Source organism: Heterocephalus glaber, unplaced genomic scaffold (genome assembly GCF_053883595.1).
Source record: "Heterocephalus glaber isolate CG9 unplaced genomic scaffold, H.glaber_assembly_v1.0 deba00000594, whole genome shotgun sequence".
Lineage (NCBI taxonomy): Eukaryota > Metazoa > Chordata > Mammalia > Rodentia > Bathyergidae > Heterocephalus > Heterocephalus glaber.
The window spans coordinates 23819498-23840195 of NW_028258151.1; positions in this window are offsets into that span (position 1 = coordinate 23819498).

Sequence of the window (20698 nt, forward strand, 5' to 3'; positions counted from 1 at the left end):
CAGGGAGGGAAAGGGAGATGAGGAAGTGAAGAGCTAATTTCATAGACAAATCTTTGAAAAAATTTAAAAGGAATCAGGAAGGAAATAAATTGGGTAGCAGGAGGGCTGATTGATTACTAGGTCCTATGAGAGAGAGAGAGAGAGAGAGAGAGAGAGAGAGAGAGAGAGAGAGAACCCTGGAAGTTTAGAGAGCTGAAATCCAATGCTTTTTCTGTCATTAACCTTCTGAGGAGTCCCTAGGTTAATCATTTCCCTCACTGGGTATTCATTTCCTCATTTTCTCAGAAAAGCTATGTTTTTTTGGAAACACTGAAGCTCACAGAGGAGGAAAAATAACTCGGGATATTAGGATTCTTGGGAAGATGCTCTAAGTCCTTAATGGGGAAAAAAAGGGGAGTACCTACTTCTTAGGGTAGAGGCAAAGATTAAATAAGGGGGTGCATGCAAAGTTAAGACCATATTACTGGTACCATCATTACAGAAAGTGTACAGATAAAAATATGGATTGGGATCCAACCCAGAAATAAAGGAGATAGTACTAATAGCAGGAATTTGCAGGAAATTGTGGAGCATCAATCTTCTGCACACAAGAAAGTAGCATTTGGAAATAAAGATAGAAAAATGAGGAGAACTGGGGATGGACAAGAGCTAGCCAGTGCCTGATGGGGCAGGAGGACTAAACTAGGGTTAACTTGTAGAATAAGTGTAGATAAAACTTCACGATCAATTACTGATAAAATGCTCATTTCTCTCTGCTTCTGACACTTCTCTCCATCTAAATTCCCCACTGCATGTGAGCTTTGTGTTCTCACCAAATGAGTCAGTGAGTCAAAAGGGGGGAAAAATTACTGGAACTCAACAGATTTTTTTGTTAGATGTTTTTCTTGTAAGGTCATATAAAACTCTACCTTTGATAGAACCATCAAACTTCACCTGTTCTCCCTTTATCATTATGAAAGCTGAAAGTGTGAGTCCAGGAGCAACAGTGATCCTGGGATAAGAATGTAGAGGGAATCCAAAATTAATGTGATCACTCAGTATTTATTTAAAATATTCAGTATTCATTAAACACATTTCATATCTCAGCCACTGTTCTAGGCACAGCAGATAGAGCATGGAACAAAAGGCCCCTATTCATTCTCATGGAATTTACATTCTGGTAGAGATAGAAAATACACTTGTAAACATTTTTAAATTTTCTCTATATTATGCTGCTTTGACATGTTAAAAAGCCAATTCTTAGAGACAGCAAAGGGCCCAGTCTGGAACATGTCTTTGATAGGCAGACTAACCCATCCAGGGACATTCCTTCTCCATTTGACCCTAGCTCCCCAAAGGCATATCCTTAATCACTCCAGGACCAGGTACCAGGCAACTAGTGTCTACCCTAATACCTTAAAGCCTGCTGAAATTACTCAGACTAGCCAATACTAAACCCTCCACTCTGCCCTGTCCTGCCCCTCCTCCCAGTGAAGGCTCCAGTTTATCACATTCCTTTGGGCCTGTCTTCTGCCTCCTGACCACCTTGTACTTTCCTATGTGGTCCTTTTCTGAGTGCAGTGCCTCCTGTCTCTAGAACCTGTGAGTACAATTAATTTATTTCACCTGAACCTCTCCTGTGTATCTTCTTGTAGCCATACCTGACTGACCACCATGTAAAAGAATAAACATCCTGTAATCCCAGCTATGGAGAGGCTGAGGCAAGAGGATTGCAAATTTGAGCCCAGCCTGGGCAACTTAGACCCTCTCTTAAAATAAAAATTTTGGTAGCAACCATTCTTTCTGGGGTGAGGTGAATCTCAGTGTTGTTTTCATCTGCATTTCTTGAATGACCAGTGATGTTGAACATTTTTTCATATATTTATTTGCTGCTTTTAATTCTTTGAGAAATGTCTGTTCATTTCAGATGCCTATTTTTGAATTGGGTTTTTTAATTTGGGGGGTGTGATTTTTTTCAGTTCTTTATATATTCTAGATAGTAGTCCTTTGTCTGAGGTACAGCTGCTAAAAATTTTTTCCCACATTGTAGGTTGTCTCTTAGCTCTGTTGGTGATTTCTCTTGCAGTGCAGAAGCTTTTTAATAAGATGAAATCCCAGTTGTTGATTCTTTGTGCTAGTTCCCATGCTACTGAGGTTTTGTTCATAAAGTCTTTTCCTATGCCAATGTCTTCAAGTGCTCTACCTAACATATCTTCGAGCAAGTTTAGTGTTTCTGTCTTAATATTTAGATCTTTAATCCACTTCGATTTTAGTTTAGTGTATGGTGATAGGTAGGGGTCTAGTTTTAATCTTTGCCAGATTGAAATCCAGTTTTTCCAACATCATTTATTAAATAGGGTATCTTTCCTTCAATGAGGGTGGGTGGCTCCTTTGTCAAAGATGACGTGGCTGAGTATGTCTAGAGTTGTTTCTGCATCTTCTAATCTATTCCACCGATCCTCAGGTCTGTTTCTTTGCCAGTATCATGCTATTTTTATCACAGTAGCTTTGTAGTATAGTTTCAAGTTGGGGATTGTGACACCTCCAGCCATATCTCTGTTGCCTAGAATTGCTTTTGCTATTCTAGGTCTCTTCTGGTTCCAAATAAATTTTTGCATTGTTTTCTCTAGTTGTGTGAAGTGTATTGTTGGAATTTCAATCAGCATTGCATTAAATCTATATAGTAGTTTTGGAAGTATGGCCATTTTCACTATATTGATTCTTCCTACCCAGGAACAAGGGATATCTTTCCATTTTCTTGTATTCTCCTCGATCTCCATTTTTATTTATTTATTTTTTTTGGTACGGGGGATCGAATTCAGGACCTTGCCCTTGCAAGGCAGGTGCCTGAACTACTGAGCTAAATCCCCGGCCCCACGATCTCCATTTTTAGAGTGCTGTAGTTTTCAGTCTAGAGGTCTTTTGTTTCCTTTGTTAGATTGATTCCTAGATATTCTTTTTTTTTTTTTGGTACCAGGGATCAAACTCGGGTCCTTATGCTTGCACAGCAGGTGGTGAAACCACTGAGCTAAATCCCCGGAGTCCTAGATATTTCATTTTTTGGTTGCTATTGTAAAAAGAATTGTTTCCCTAATTTCTTTCTCAGTGAGTCTGCTATTTGTGTATAAGAAGGCTATTGTTTTTTGAGCTTTGACCTTATATCCAGCTACTCTACTGAATCTGTCAATTAAGTCTAGAAGTCTTTTGGCAGAGTATTTTGGGTCTTCTATGTAAAGTATCATATCATCAGCAAATAATGACAGTTTAAATTCTTCCTTTCCTATCTTTATTCCTTGTATTTCTTTTTCATTTCTAATTGCTGTGGCTAATGTTTCCAGAACTATATTGAACAGGAGTGGTGATAGTGGGCATCAACCAATAACAAATGCTCGCGGGGGTGTGGGGAGAAAGGGACCCTCCTCCATTGTTGGTGGGAGTGCAGACTGGTGCAAACACTGTGGAAATCAGTATGGAGATACCTCAAAGAACTAGCGCTACAGGTCCCATTTGACCCAGCTATTTCCCTGCTGGTGATCTTTCCAAAAGAATCATACCACAGCAATATATGTGCACCCATGTTTATAGCGGCACAGTTTGTAATAGCTAAAGCTTGGAAACAGCCCAAGTGCCCATCATATGGAAACTGGATAAAGAAGATGTGGGTTTTTTTTTATATAAAATGGAGTACTACTCAGCCATAAAGAACAAGAAACTAGAGACATTTATAGCTAAATGGATGCATATTGAGGCCATACTCTTCAGTGAAATAAATAGGACACACATGTGTAAATACCGAATAGTTTCTCTAGTGTGAGAAACTGAAAGTATAAATGATAATTAAAATGATTAGAATGAATAATTGATAATTTGAAATATGAAGAAAAGGTCCAAAGGGGTAGGGGTTGTGGGAGGGGAAGGGGAAGGGAAAGGAGGGAAAGGAAAAATTATGAGAAAAGAAAAAATGGAAACAAAGTCTATGTAAATAGGGAAGGGTGGAGGGGGTGAAGGGCGCACAGGTAATGGGGAAAAAAATGAGAACCAAGATACATCATGTACAGGTACAAGCACCCAGTGATAAATGTAAATGTATTGTATACCTAAAATGTACCACTAAAGAATTTAAGGAAAATAAAACATAAATAAAACTATTAAGGGTGTGTCTCAGTGCTAGAGTGTTTGTGTAACATGTGAGAGACATTAGCATCAGTTCCCAGTATCCCACACCCACAAATGAACATTTAATGCTATGGAGAATTCTCATGCTGGGGATGTGGGACTGTGGGTTCCAGGGGTAAGGTTTGCCATCATACAGAGGGTGTGAGCACCCAAAGCTGGAAGACCTGAAGGAATAGAAGTGAGCATGTGTATATGTAGAAGAATAGCCAAGAAGCCAGTGTGGTAGGAGTGGAGTAAGCCTAGATGAGACTGTGAGAGAGGAGGTCAGAGAAGGAATGGCTGAGGCAGTCATTAGAGCCTGTGAGGCTACTGCAAAGGCCTAGCTTTTCCTTTGAGTATTATGGGAGGCACTGGGATGTTTTGAATGGAAAGAATGACATGATCTGACGTCAATTTTAAGAGTTACATAAGCTACATGGTGAGAATGCACACAAGAGGGAAAGTTGCAAAAGCAAAGACCATGTAGGAAGTCAATGTGGTGAAACAGCTATGAAGCAATGACATCTCAAGCCAGGGCAACTGCAGTGGAGATGATGAGAACTGCATATTTGATGATTCAAACAGAATTTATTATTTGCAGGTGGGTTGTACGATAAAGAAAGCAGGCAAGATATTTGCCCTGAACAACTGGAAGAACAGAGTTCTTGTCAACCGAGATGTGGGTAGAGTAGGTGGATGGAAGGTTCTGAAATGCTGTTTGTACACGTTCATGTAGATGTCTACTAGATACTCAAATGAAGATGGTAAGGAGAAAGTTGGAGATAATGAGAGTGGAGTTCAAAAAGAAATCAGGACTGCAGATATAAATTTGGGTGTTGGTGTTAAAACAGACTGGATGAGATCACCTTGGGAAAGGATATAGATAGAACAAGGAAGTCATCCAAGGAAGAGCCCTTTGAGATCAACCCTGCCCCAAATCCTGCTCCTGCTGCAGGAAGGGGATGTCCTCATTGTGGAAGAATTGGCTTCACTTAGTTTTGTGCCAGATGCTTGATTTGTTGCAGGTGTTAAGAGTAAGGGAGCAACACCGTGTTCTGGAAATTGGACCTCAATGAAGACCAAGTCTTCTGCAAGGGAAACTAACAAATATCCTCAGTCAACATTCCCTCCTCTCTCTGTCCCTAGCTCAGTTTGGAAAGTTGAACAAGCAACTTGGAAAGTTCACTTTAGTACAGGCTCCCTGAGTATCCCTGGCCTCCTCCTTTGGTGTTCTTTTTGCAAGGAATCCTTTCCACACTGGACCAGAGGCTGACTGCTGGAGGAAGGTGGCCCTCTGGGGAGCAAGGCCTTGGAGAGGAGCTTTCCCACACATTCTACTCATTGGCTGAAAATGTCATCGCATTTCCATTTCCTTATAACAAATCATCGGAAGAGCAGGAACCCTGGTAGACCATTAATAAAGAAGATGAAGAGTCCTACGGTTTGTGCAAAAGGAAGAAATGGAATGGCAGGTTGAGCCCATGGAAGACTATAATAGGACTCTTTTCCACAGTTGTTGATCTTTATCTCCATAACTAGACTACAGGTGGGAAATGATGTAGACTGGGGGAAAAAGCCCTGGAAATGCTTCCTAACTACCAGAAGGACCCATAGAGAAGTGACAACGGAAAAATAACAGCAGCAGAGACAGCATGTGTTGCTCCACCAGCCCCTCCATCCGCTGAGACTTCATCATTTTCCCATATGAATGTCACTGTACTCAATGACTCTTCCATACCCTTGGTGTCCCTCTTCATTCCCACTCTCAGCTCTCTGCTTTTTCTTTTTAACCTTCTCTTTCCTTTTTTGATAAATGAGCACGAGCAGACACAACTGCTCTATAGTCTTCAAATCCTCAGCTCATACTCATCTAAAGACCTCCCATTCTGCCCTCCTCTCACATTCACTAGAAACTCTACCCTTTGATTTTCCTCTAGGAGAAAACATGCTTCAAAGACCTCACATCTGAATGCTTGGGTAGTGGTTATGCAGCTAGGATGGGGCTCCTTCAAGTGGCCCCAGGGAGTGTGTCACACAGCAATACAAATGGGGATGTTGAGTTAGAAAGTTAGAAAGAGAAAACTTTCTTTTGCCTTCAACCAAGATCCTAGCGTATGAAAAAAATTAAAGTCCACTCTGTTTCTTGTACCTGGTGAGATGCTATTATATTTGTTGTAACTAAATGCCACACTCAAGCAGTGATGGCAATCAGTGCTTCTCCTGCCTGGCCCATGGTGTCCCTATTGGTTATCAGGGAACACTTTAGCAGGACCCACAGAGGCAAGTATTAAGTTATCTTTTGTGCTCAACAAAAATTTAGTGAAGACATCGGTAGTTCTAGGTACATTCTCTGCTCTAAAGATCAGTCTCACCCATTTAACAGGAAGCTTATCCATCTGAGATTTTCATCCATGCATCCATTTATTCAGTGCCTTTTTCAGAATGACACTGTGTCCCAGGCTTGGACAGCATACTTTGGATAAAATGGTGAACAAGGTACATGAATTTTACAGTAAAATTGGTGGGAAGGGCAAATAAATAAACAAGACCAATCCATCAGATGGTGACAAATTGTATTAAGTGCTATGAGACACTTGTGGGCCACTAGCCCAGAGGGTAAGGTCAGACGAACAGCAAGCTAAATAGGAATAAAAGCGAGTTTCATTTTTAATGGCTTACTTTTATATATATCTTAGAAAATGTTCTTTTGGAGACTCATAGCAGAATTTTCAAATAGGATTGCTTGCCCCTGAGCTAGGATATCAATAATATTCATGATCTCATGAAGGCCAACACATCCCCAAATGCCTTTCAAATAATGTAGCTTTGGCTCTATGAGGGAAATAAATCAAAAGAACAGCCCAGTTGCCCCAGAAATGGACACTACTGGTTGTCGTATCTACTAGCTATTCTCTACTTTCACGGCCCTCATTCTCATGATTCTGTGTAATGTCTAGGGAGGACTTTGTGACATTATCTCTGAGAAAGTTGCCTAAAGCTTCTGATTTTGCACTTGTCTGGGGAAAAGTAGATCATGCCATCTCTTTGAGAGAGATAATGTATAGAGAATTCAAAGGAAGCAATGTAAGCTGACATTTGCTCTTCTTAAATTATTTCCCTGTACCAAGGATGAAATCTATAATATAGTCCTATGAAGTGTCAGCTTATCTTAATAGGACCTCAAGCCACATGTCCTCTTCTATGGCAACCATAGTCAGAGACCAAAGTGTAATAAGGTGTCTTCAAAGTCTTCTTTTAAACTTCACTTTCTTTTAGATCAACTACAAATCACACACACACATCCCTTCCATGGAGCTACCAAACTGATTTAATGATAAATCAGAGAAGGAAAACCAAACTGAAGCTTTCCTCACTTCCAAGAGGAAAAACATCTCTAAGATACCTTTTGATTTCTGTCCTGATTATGGTCCTTAAAACTGTCCCACCAGCTTGAAGTACATCGCTCCTCTCTTGCTTGTCATAGATCCAAACTAGCAGCAGCCCCTGATGTTTGTGATATGATCATGACCCTAACTTACTGTTCTCAACCTGTTTTCATTTAAATCCCATCCAGTACCAAAAAAAAAAAAAAGACAAAAAACGGGCCGGGGATTTAGCTCAGTGCTTCTGCCACCTGCCGCGCAAGCGCAAGGTCCCCAGTTTGATCCCCGGTACCAAAAAAAAAAAAGACATTTGAATCCCACCCCTACCTGTTTATACAGCCTCAGTCTGTAGCCCTCCTCTGGTGCCTCCAGATTTAGTTTTCTTCTATGGCTCATTTTCCCTTGTTTTATCTCCTTGCTTTAGTTCTCAGAGAAAGCTCTTCACCCCAACTTGACCTAGTCTGACTCAAATCCCTTCAGCACAGAACTTGATGACATTTCCTCTTGCTTTCCCTTTTTATTTCTCCTTCCTCTAACTCACCATTGGTGAACATGGACTCCTATGGGTTGGTGCTTTTCCTAACAAAGCACATCAGGCTAAGCATAAGCGGGTGCCACAGCAGCTGAGAGGTGTTTTAAACTAAGCCTTGTCTTAGTATGTTTTTGGTTGCTACAACTGGACACCAGAGAATGAGTAATTTATTTAAAAAATTTTGTTTATTACAGTTCTGAAGGCTGGGAAGTGCAGGGTTGAAGGCCTTCTTGCTAGTGGAAACTCTGTATAGAGTTCCAAAGTGCCACAGGGCATCATACGGCAAGAGACAGCAAGCAAGAGATAGCTCACTTTTATAAGACACTCCCCCAGTGATTCACTGAGCCATTAATCCCCTCCTGGCCCATTCATCTCCCGAAGGCCCCACCTTCTCAAACATGACTAATGTGTGATTTGAAGTTTAAGCTTCTAACACGTGAAATTTGGGAAACACATTCAAATCATAGCACACTCCGAAATGGGTTTCAGTCTGTCCACTCCTTTTCTCATCTTCATTATCACCTTATCACCTTTGCTACTAGTCCTGTCATGGGAACTCCACTGCAACTAACTTGCCGTTCAAACCACTTGTTCTGCATCTCACATTTGTACTAACCTTCTGCTTCCTGACCTAGTGCAAAATGGGCTTTTATACTTATCTGCTTAGTATACTTTTTAAGGAAAAAACTTTTCTCTTCTCTTCTCTTCTCTTCTTCTCCTCTCCTCTCCTCTCCTTTTCTCTTCTCTACCCGTCTCTCCCTTTCTCTCCATCTCTGTCTCCCTCCCTCCCTTCTTCCTTCCCTTCCTGAGTCATAGAGTCTAGCCACCATCAACTCATAAGAGTGGGAATAAGACCAGTCATACAATTCAAATTTAAATGTGTCTAACCCCAAAGTTTAACAGGTATACAGACCTATCCCTAGCAGTGAAAACTGGACAAGACTGGTTAGAATAGAGTTGAGCTAATAAGTTCTGTGGTTGGAGCAAATGAGGAAAGAGTCCATTGAGCACTGTTGGTACCATAGCAGCCTGTGGCCAATGCACTTGGGAAAGCAAGTGCTCCAGTGTAGAGTAATTTGGTCTCAGTAGAAATATAAGGGGTGGTCAAAATACATGGCAAATGTCTACATTTTAAAAGATTACAGCAAAAGTCACATTGCCATTAATTTCCTTCAAAAATACTTTTCTGTGCTTTGAACAAACTTATCCCACTGTTTTTGTCACTTTCTGAAATAGTTCTGGAAGGCCTTTCGGAGGTGTGGTATAAAATACAGTGAATACTACTACCAAGTGCCATCCAGTGGAAAGGAAGGCTTGTAAAAACATTATGGTGTGTCTATATCAGCCTTATTTTCTGTCTGGCACCAAACGGCTTCTGGCTTCCCCAAAGTTAAAACGAACATCAAAGGTAGATGTTTCGAGGCAGCCATGACAGCTCAACTAAAGACACAACTGTGTCAGAAAGTGAGAAGGATGAGGGGGTGCTCTGTTCAAAGTGAGGAAGAGAATTTTGAGGGAGGTAATGGGAATGCATTTTATACCTTAAAAAATATTTTAAAAATTTAATCATTCACCACACTTTTCTATCACGTCTTGTATCTCCTTGTATTTCCTGGCCGTCTAGCATTTCATCTGGAATCTGCTATTGAAGCACACTGCTACCTCCAGGGATGCACCCATGTCAGAACGCCAGCTAGTACATAAAAAAATCTTCTTGGGAAATGAGTATGTAGTGGTTAAGTGACCTCCTCCAATATATTGTCATTGAAAGAACTTTCTTTTGAACAGAGGTATAAGACTCTAAGAAAACTCAATATTAAAGGTTTATCAGGGTGGAAAAAATAATTAGTAACCTAAGAAGTTACAATGCTTTTAAAATACAAGTCACTATTATAATTCCTTTAAGTCTGAGACAAAAATACTACCTGCTAGGACATGGTATTTTTACAATAAAATTTGAGAATAACTCCAAAAAACTGAGTGAGTAATTCTGCTCCCAAGAAGGTGTACTTTTCAGATATTCTTTTTCCTGTAGTTACTCCATATAACTGAAAACCCTGAAGTCATTATATATAGAACAAACATAAGAAGGCTCCAAAGGTAATAGAAGAAAATGAACTGTCTGGGGACTTTGGGACCCATGGAACAAAACAGTGTTGAGTTCCTTGGATATCCTAAGGCTGTAAAGGAGAAGTTGGCAACCTAGAAATGCCAATGCGCACAGACAGAAATAGCTTCAGCAAAATTCTACTTTCTGTAGCCAAGGAGAGCAGCAAATGAGCAGTCCAGTAGGCAGAGAACTTTTAAGCTGTAACTGCTGTACTCCATCCAACACCACAGAAAAAATTGTGGTCCCACCCTTTCCTATGCGAGGAGAGTTCTAATAGTTCCACCCTACTCAAGCTGTAACAAAGCTCCCTGACACTCTCCCTTACCTCCAGTACTCCCCCAGGGTGGTGTTAGAAAATACTGAGTATAGAACCCAGGATTTATTCCTGTCAAATGGTAACAAGTACCCCCACCACAGTATCAATGGAGACCACATGAGATCCTGGACTTCTATCCCCACTCAGCAGTAAGGGGTGCCACAATCTTTATCACTTCCCTTCCCTACTCCCAACAAATATGGTGCCAGAGAAGGCCTAGTGGAGAGTCGGTACCTTCATCATGGTAGAAGTGTGACCATGATATCTATGGAGGTCACATATGAAGCATTTATGAAGCATTCCTACTCCTTCTAGCCAGGAATGTGTCAGTGGAGGAATACTGAGAAGCCAAAACAGCTACTTAAAGTAGAAGTGATCAGGAATACCCTTCACTGTCAATTATTATGGCTTATATTTAGATATCCCCCCAAAGTCTAATGCACTTGTAAGTGGGGCTTTAGGAAGGTGGCATGATCATGGATGTGTGATACTGAATTAATGACTGTGTGATAACTGAATCAGTCCACTGATTGGTTTAGCATGGTTGTGGATGATAGGATTACTGAAGAGGGAAGCTCCACCCTGGGTGTGGGTGGCAACAAATTTAGGCTTGTTGCTTGTATAGAATATAAAGGGAAAGAAGGAAGGTAAGGTCATGGACTGTTTCTTTTCTGCCATGCCTCTTGGCCATGCTGCCTTACCTTGGAGCCAGCTGACTATGGATTGAAACCTTTAAAAACTGTGAGCTAAAATAAACCTTTCCTCCTTTAACTTGTGGATTTCAGTTATTTTGTCCCAGAAATGAAAAAGTAACACATCTGTAGAGGTTAAATATAGGATATGGACTTCTATCCCCACATGGCAGCAGTAGGGTGATGATCTAATTTCCCCTATCAAAGTGATATGGAGAAAGCTAGTTCAAACAGAGGTTTACATAATATCCAGAATTCCCTAGCAAAATATTCAAGATGATCAGGTTTCTATAAAATCACTCTTTATACCAGGAGCCAGAATATCTCAAACTGAATGAAAAAAGGAAAGGAATAGATTCCTTTGCTAAAATCACAAAGATGTTAGAATTATTTGACAATGATTTTACAGTGGTCAACATAAAAACGGTTCATGAAGAAGTTTATAGAATACCCGGAAAAATGAAAAATTAGAACATCTCAGCAAAGCAATAGAAAGTTTCAACAAAGAAACAAAATATAAATGAGCAAATGGAAATTCTAATGCTGAAAAACACAATAACTGAAATAAAATCACAGTGGATGGGTTGAACAGCAGAATGGTGGGGACAGAGGAAAGAATCAGTGAACTGGAAGATGGAACAATAGAAATTACCCAACTTGAAAAGCAGAAAGACATATAATGTAGGAAAAAGTGAGCAGAGCATCAGAAACCAGTGAAAGCATTGCCAAAAAAACCTTATTGTGTTATCAGAGTACCAGAGGAAAAGAAGAGCTAAGAAACTACTAGAAGAAAAAATGACTGAAAACCTCCCAAATTTAGCAAAAGAAATAAATCTATAGATTCAAGAATTAGGCCAAATTATAAAATAAGACAAATAAAGTAAATCTACACCAAGTTACAACCTAGTCACATTTCTGAAAAGACAAAGAATCTTGAAGGCAGTGGGAAAGAAAGAACAACTTACCTATTGGGAGAATATAATTCAAATTATAATGGTTTTCTCATCAGAAACCATATAGACAAGAAAGAAGTGACACAGAAGTTTTCAAGCAGTGAAAGAAAAGAATCATTAATTCAGAGTCCTATCCAGTAAAAATATCCTTCAGAAATAAAGAAATCAAGACATTTGCAGATGAAGACCAAAGAATTATCATCAGCAGAGCTACACTAAAAAGAATGAATAAACAAAGCTCTCAAAATGAAAAGTAAATGATAAAAGAAAGAATTTTGGAATACCAGGAAGGAAGAAGGAACATGGTAAGAAGAAATATGGATAAAATACATGAGTAAAAATAAATTAACATTGTTCAGCATGGTTCAGAGAAAATATTTAAGCCAATTATAAAGGTACAATATTAAAGGGGAATAAAGAGAGGTAAGGTTGCTCTGCTTCCCTTGCACCGGCAAAATGTTGATTTGAGTCGACTATGATATATTATTATATACTGTACAATCTCATACTCAGAGATGCCACTAAAATACTATACATATAGACATACTCAAAAGCACTATTGATGAATAAAAATGAAATTCTGACAAATGTTCAAGTATCCACAGAAAAAGAAAAACAAAAAATGAAAATCAGAAGAAACAAAAAACAAAAATACACAATGGTGGTAGACTTTACACCCCAAAATGCCAACATTTACACTAAACACAAATGGCCTAAATATATCAATTAAAAGACAGAAATTGACAGTGAGTTTAAAAATGACACAATTATATACTGTCCACAAGAAACTCACTTCTTGAATGTAACGATATAAGCAAGTAGAAAACAAAAGAATAGAAAAAGATACATAAAACACTAATCAAAAAAGAAAAAAATGCTGTATATTAATATATATAACTTATATAAATGCTGTATATTAATACTATGAAGTCAACTTTGGAGTAAAGAAAATGACTAGAGATAGAGAAAGACATTACATAATTATAAAAGATTAAATTAAACAAGAAGGCATAGTGTTCCTTTATGTGTATGTGCTAAACAAAAGACCTGCAAGATATGTATAGCAAGATTAATAGAATTGAAAGGAAATATAAAGCCATAATTATATTTGGATACTACAACTTCCCTTTGCAATAACTGATAGAAAACAGACAGAATTGGTAAGGATATACAATAACTCAACACCATCAACCAACAGGACTAGGTTGACATTTGTAGAGCACTCCACTGAAAAATGGCATTGACCATTGTTTTCACATGCCCATGGAACATAGAGCAAGATAAACTATATCCTGGTTTCTAAAAACTTTACACATTTAAAAGAGTTGAAATCATATACTGTGTTCTTTGACCAAATGGAATTAAAGTAAAAATCAATAATAGAAAGTTACAGAAATTCTCCAAACATTTGGAAACCGAGTGACATGTTTCTAAATAACCCTTGGTTTAAAGAGGAAGGCTCAAGAGAAATAAAAAATACACTGAGATGAATGAAAATGAAAATATCAGAATCTGTGGAACACAGCTAAAACGGTCCTTAGGGGAGTTTATGGCACTAAAAGCATACAATTAGAAAAGAGGAATATTATTAAATCAATATTCTAGAAAAAGAAGAGCCAAAATAAATGCAATGCAAGCAGAAGGAAGGAAATAATAGGAGCATAAATAGTGGAATCAGAAGTACAAAAACATTGAGAAAAATCAACAAAACCAAGACTTTGTTCTTTGAAAAAAATCAATAAAACAGACAAACTTCTACCAAGACTAACAGTGGAACAAACAGAGGAGATGCAAATGCCCAATATCAGCAGTGAAGCAGGATATTTTCATTAGTACATATTTACAGTATGTAATGTTTACATTACTTGAAAAATTGGACTTTTGCAAAGATGAAATGTTTCCTCTATGAAAGGCATTATTGAGGATGAAAAGTTAAGATTAAACTGGGAGGAAATATCTACAAATTATATATTTATGATATGACTTGGATATGCAAAGCAAAAAGAATTCTGAAAACTCATTATGAGCAAACAAAAACAATCAATTAAAATTTTTAAATATCAGACATCAAAGAAGCACATGAAAAGTTTCTTCATTTCATTAGTCACTGGAGAAATCCAAACTAAATAATACCAAAGTACCACTACACTCATATTAAAACACCGACCATATCGCCTTGAGAATAAAGAGCCAGCATTCTCAGACATGACTGGTGGGAATGTAAAATAGTGCAAACACTTTGAAAACCAGTTCAACTGTGTCTTAAAATACTGACCACATACTCAATAGGTGACCTAGCCATTCTATTCCTATGTGCTTACCTAAGATAAATGAAAGATATAACCTATGAAGACCTATTCATGAATGTTCATGAGAGTTTTATTCTTTGTAATGGCCTCAAACTGGAAATAATCCAAATGTCCATCAGCAGGTGAATGGATAAACAAACTGTTATTACACAGTCATCAAATAAACTGGAATATTACCAATAAAAAGGAATGAATTACTGATGCACAGTTTAACATAGAGGAGTATAAATATAATTTTACTGAATGAAAGAAGCTGTTCAAGAAAGAATATAAGTAGTATATAATTTCACTTATATGAAATTCAAGGAAATGAAAATGAATCTATAGTGACAGAAAGCAGATCTGTGGTGTCTTAAAGATGGGAGTAGGAGACACATGGAAAGAGATAAAAGGGAGGAATTACCAAGGGGCTAGGGAAACATCTGAGGAGTGTGGATATGTTCATGATCTTCATGGAAGTGATATTTTCCTGTGTTTATATGTAGGTCAAAATTTTTCAGATTGCTTACTCTACGTGCGCTGTCTATTGTATGACAGTTATACCATATATACCTGTTAAAAGTTTATGTTAGTCCTGTTTTAGCCATTGATCAGAATTATTAGAGAAGCATCTACTTCAATTAGTTTTGTTAAGTATCTTTAATGCAATCAGCCATAAGCAACCACAAAATGCAGACAAATCCTAGGCATGGTGGTCTACACCTGTAACGAGGAAGGAGGATATCAAGTTTGAGACCAGCCTGGGAAATTTAGCAACTTAGCGAGACCTTGTCTCAAAATAAAAAATAAAAACAGCTAGAGATGTACCTTACTGTGAAGACCATGTATTCAAGCCCCAGTATTGCAAAAGAAAAAATAAATAAAAATGTAAAGATCTAAGAGTTTTTTATTTCTTTCAAAGACATCATAATTAATTTATAATAGTTAACTAGTTTCAGGGAATTCAGACCATTCAAAACGTTTTCTTCCTAACCAAGTGCAGAAAATTTCAATTTAGAGTTACAATGATTATTGAAATGCAGTATTTGTTATAATGAAACAAAATACACCGAACTCAAATTTGTTTTTTTGGGGTTTTTTTGGTACCGGGGATCGAACTTGGGTCCTTGCACTTGCAAGGCAGGCGGCAGAACCACTGAGCTAAATCCCCGGCCCCCTTGACGTCAAGTTTTTAAATGAAGAAGAAAGACCCCCAAATTAAAGAACTCTCTGTTTATTTAAAATAGAATTTGGCTTATAAAACCTTCCATTTTACACAAGAAATGCTTATCCCATAAAATAAAAGAACTCGTAAAACAAAGTAACCCAAGGCAACAGCCAGTGTCAATAACCACTAAGATCTCTGTGGAGCTGTCCCCTAAATTGCTGCCTTTTTCTAACTTAAATTTTTATTTTTGAAATATATTCTTTAGGTTCCCAAATCTTGCCCTTGTGAATAAGTGGATATATTCACGTAGATTGTTTGTGAAATCTGTTTTGCATTTTAAATCCATAATAGTGTCTTTCTAAAGCCATATGATTACAGTTAAAAACACCTTCAATATAATTCCTAAAGTTGGTTTTCTTCATACTAAAATACTTCATGTGTTGCCCTGAAACCATGAACTAGCTGTCTGCTTGATTCTGCCAGTTTTTAAAAATTAATTTTATTGGCACATTTTAGGTATACAATATAATGACATTCATCATTGGAAATTTGCACCTTTACATAATCCACCTTGGTTCTTATTTTTTCCCCATTCCCCTACCCTCCTTTCAACCCCTCCACTGAGAAGATGAAAAACTGGAAACAAAGTCTCTGCCAAGTTTTTAAAATCATGTAAGAGAGAAGGGTTTTCTTTAAGTTTATAGCTATTATAAAGTGAATTATGCCCAGCACTGATGAGTAGTCTTATTGACTTAATATGCATAGAAAAATCACATCAGCAATGACAATGAAATGAAGATTCTTTAAATAGAAATCCAAAGAGGAGGGCTGGGGATTTAGCTCAGTGGTGCTGCTGCCTGCCTCCAAAGCACAAGGTCCTGAGTTTAATCCCCAGGCAAAAAAAAAAAAAAAAAAAAAAAAAAAAAAGAAAAAGGAAAAGAAATCCAAAGAGGAGACAGCATCAGTTTAAAGCATTGGACCTAAGCCTGGAACTAAGATGGTTGTTGTGGAAAGAAAATGAGCGGAGCCTAGCTATTTGTGGAACCAAAAGCATAAGTCAGCTTACCTCAGTGTGCTCTTCCTCGGACCATGCTGGTACCTAATCCCAGAGGCTGCAGAAGGGAATAGAAGACAGCTGGGAACTGTCAAGTCCAAGACTAAGGCACTGTGACTATAAAACAGGACTAGCCTTTGAGGGAGTGTGGAGACACTACCAACATCACAGCAGGTAGAAAATGTATGTGGTTCCTATGGAACCAGCATCCGTGTCTAAGTACAACCTTTTGGCAGGAAGAGCAAGAATGAAGGATCGTAGAACAGGAGTCACCAAACTATGGCATTTGGGTCAAATATATTCCATGACCTGTTTTTGTAAATAAATCTTTATTGGAACACACGTCTGTTCATATCCTACAGATGGTAGGATTGAGTAGTTTTGACAAATACTGCAGGGTTTACAAAGCCCCAAAACATATTCTATCTGGCCCTTTATAGAAAATCTTCAGTGATCTCTGTTCTAGAAAATGGTGAGACTTGAAGTCAGCACAGTAGTTCCATTTTATATATTTGGCTTGACATGGGCTGAAGGGAACCTCTGAAGAGAAAAATAGTATGGTCTAGGTAGGATGTGAAAACCACAACTGAATAGGCTAAAGTTCAGGGCTTCAGGTATAAGCAGAGATCAAAGCAAAAGGTCAGTCTTATTGATAGGACAAATACCTCAAGGATTAAGGCAAGAATAAAGCTCAGTAGGCTTGTGGCATCCAAGCTCACTTTCTCATGGAAGATACCAAGGCAAGGACAGCAAGTCCGTTTCACTGATCTTCTGCTTGATTGGAGCCAATAGTCAAATTTAAGAACTTAGTGGTGAGCAGAGCCTGAAGGCAGAGGCTTCCCCAGGAGGAATGAACTGTCAAGTCAGAGAACCTTTCTATCTTTTGCTAGATAATGGAGGATGGAGATATTCACGCAATGTCCTATTCGGCGTGGCAGCTTACTACCCTCATCAACCAAAGGTGATGAAATTGAAACTGAAATATCTCCCAGGTAAAGTTACCAGATTTAGCAAATAAAATTACAAAACACCAAGTCAAATTTGAATTTCAGATAAGAGAGGAAAGAAGCTTAACATACGTGAAACATTGCATTGGACATTACTAAAAATTATTCATTATTTGCAATTCTCATGTCACTTGGAGTACTGCTTTTTGTCTGGCAGCACTATTCACGGGACACTGGCCACCTTTGTAATAAATTATGGTCAAATTAAGCAATGTTCTGACTGCTGGAGCGGCAAGAAACTTCTAGGCCTCTTGTCTTTTTGCTTCTTTCTTCCTCTTCATGACACCGTTCTCACCTACTTTTATCTCCTCCCTACCAATTCCATTCCAGGAGAAAGGACTAACGACACCTACCAACACTTTCAAGGATTACAATATGGCTTTAACTGCCATTGATTAAATGGAAGAAGGGCTAGAAATAGAAAGAAGAAGTCAGGCTTCTTAAAGTGACTCACAGGAAGGAAACCTGGCAAACAGTCAGTTGGACGATTGGCTTCTGACTCACTGGAGGTTTATTTGCTGGAGATTTGTAGCCATCTACCACTGTTAGTGAGATGAACGTTAGTGTGCTATCAACAAACCACTGACATTGTCCTGGTATCACAAGGCATGCAATCTGGATTAAAACTTGGGTTTAGATTAAGTACTGGGTACTTTTGGGTTCCAGATATTGAATTAAAATGGGCATTCTGGGGTTTTACAGAAAGCTTTAGATACAAAGCATAAGACACTATAAGGGCCATGCTCCTGGTTTTGAAGCTTTGTGCTGGGACTATGTTCTGAGAAGACATTCTTGTGAAATGTCCGCGAGAAGTCAAATCTGTGTCATTTGCTCTACACTGTGGCTGCAGGGATAAACCTCACCTGCAGCGAAGAGGATGTGGGCTAAGGTTATTTTCAGTGATGACTCAAAGAGAATAGGCAACGTGCAAAACTTTAGAAAAATGTTAAATTGATATTATTTTCATTTTTCTCCCCATCTGCCATTCTCCAGCAGCTTTCCACCACATGTCAGTGTATTGGAGGGGCCTATCTGATCTTCATCCAAGAAAGAACCCGCTGTGCAGCTGTAAGGAGCACGTCTAGCTGGTAGCAAACTGAGACCATCCTGTTCCCAGGCAGCCCATAGAAATGGCTGAGTACACAGTGGGTGTTGGAGCTTGGCTCTTTTTTTACAATATAAAGCCCCTCTAGTGAGCAATCTTTGCTCTACCGTTCCCCATTGGGTTGGCCAAAAAGGTTTCAGTTCTGCATTGGAGTCTGAGGCTCTACCTCACTATCTCACTAATGCTATTTCCTCTCCCTTTTATCTTCATAAGGGTTATTGCCTAATACAATAGAATGAATGTGCCCCTCTTCCTCAATTCTTATGTTGAAATCTTAAATGTACATTGATGGTATTCCAAGGTAGCAGTGGTGGGAGATAATTAGGCCAGGAGGGTGGAGCCCAGGATTAGTGCTGTTCTAAAAGAGATCCTGCAGAGCTCTTTCCATCTTTATGTCATGTGAGAATACAGCCAGTGAGAAGCTGGAATCCTCAATCAGAAGCAGAAGAGAAACGTGCTGGCACCCTGATTTTAAAATTTAAAATTTCCAGAACTGTAGGACACAAATTCTGTTGTTTGAGCCACCCAGTCTGTGGTATTCTGTCATAGTAGTTCAAACTTTTGAAGATACTTGATAAACCTCTTAACATTTTTAATTCTGTCTCAGTAGCTGTTCCCAGAAATCAAGTCACTTTTCCACTTAAGATCCCCCAAAGGCTCCTGGTTTGATTCAGAAGAAAGCTCAATGGTCCTCCAGTCCCGCTGATCTGACATTTCACAGCCCAGCCTCACCCCTTACACACCCTTCACACATGGCTTCCACCACAGTAGCCTCCTGGGTTCTGGAATGTTTTATCCCTGGATATTAGCAACAGCTGAGGTCATCTGTCAGGACTTGACCCAGATGCCACCTTAGCAGTGAAGACTCCCCTGGTTTTTCTCTCTTGGACTGCATATCCCTCAAGACTCCTGCTCTGCTTTATGTGTGTGGGGGGGGCAAGGGGGCAGTTTACTTATTTGTAATTCTGTTGTAATTTTTTTATACAGATGTGTAATTTTTATTGCCTACCTTTCTCACTAGAATGCAGGCTCCACCCCATGCGCTCGGGAACTTCTGCCCATGTTGTTCACTGCTCTCTCTCTCTAACACTTAAAACAGAGCCTGATGTGTAGCAGATGCTCACATTACAGTTACAAAGAGAATACATGCAGTTCTGGGTTCCCATTACCTCTCCTGCGTGTTATTGTCAATAACATGCCTTCCCCCCATTCTTGGTTCCCTTTTAGTCCTCCTCTTCTCCTGGCAAAGCAAACACAAACAAAACAAACCACGAAATACCCTGCAAGATGCAGGGCCTGGCTCCTCGTCTCTGTTTCATGGGAATTATGATATATCTATAATTTGAGACGTGGAGTGTGGAGGGAAGAGAATTTCGGGAATTCTTGACGTGAGTGGACTCTGCCTGTGTTTCTCTCTGGTCCAAGCACTGCCCTGTTCCGGCGTCAGGGGCATCCTCACATTCCTGCCTGGTGAGTCGGACTCTGGGTCAGACAGGAGCAAGGCTTCCAAGCTCCCCTCGTTGACTGTGCAGCACCCCAACTACATGTACTGAGCTGCCACTTCCCAGCGCCAAACACCTGCACCGCTGTCGGGTTTCACTGATTGATAAACAAGAGCACAAACCTGGGACCCTCGAAGGGAGCCTGCTAGAGTAGAAGCAGCGGGAGGCCCCACCCGGCCTGCAGACTGATTCTGCCTGCCGCCTTTCCTCTGTCACCACAGCGCCGTGTTCGGTTACCAAGGCGATGGAAGGAATACTGAAGAGACCTCTCTCAGGAGCGTGGGTGGCAGCAGACATCAGTCAGGGAGGACAACACCCGAATTCTTGGCTCTGCCCCTCCTCCCACACCCCAAAAGTAGCCTCACAAAGAGCTGGGAAGAGAGGGGGTGCCTTTGGAGCCCAAGGCAGGGGTTCCCCACCAGCACTTGGTCCTCTGTGCCTCTTAAAGGAGGTT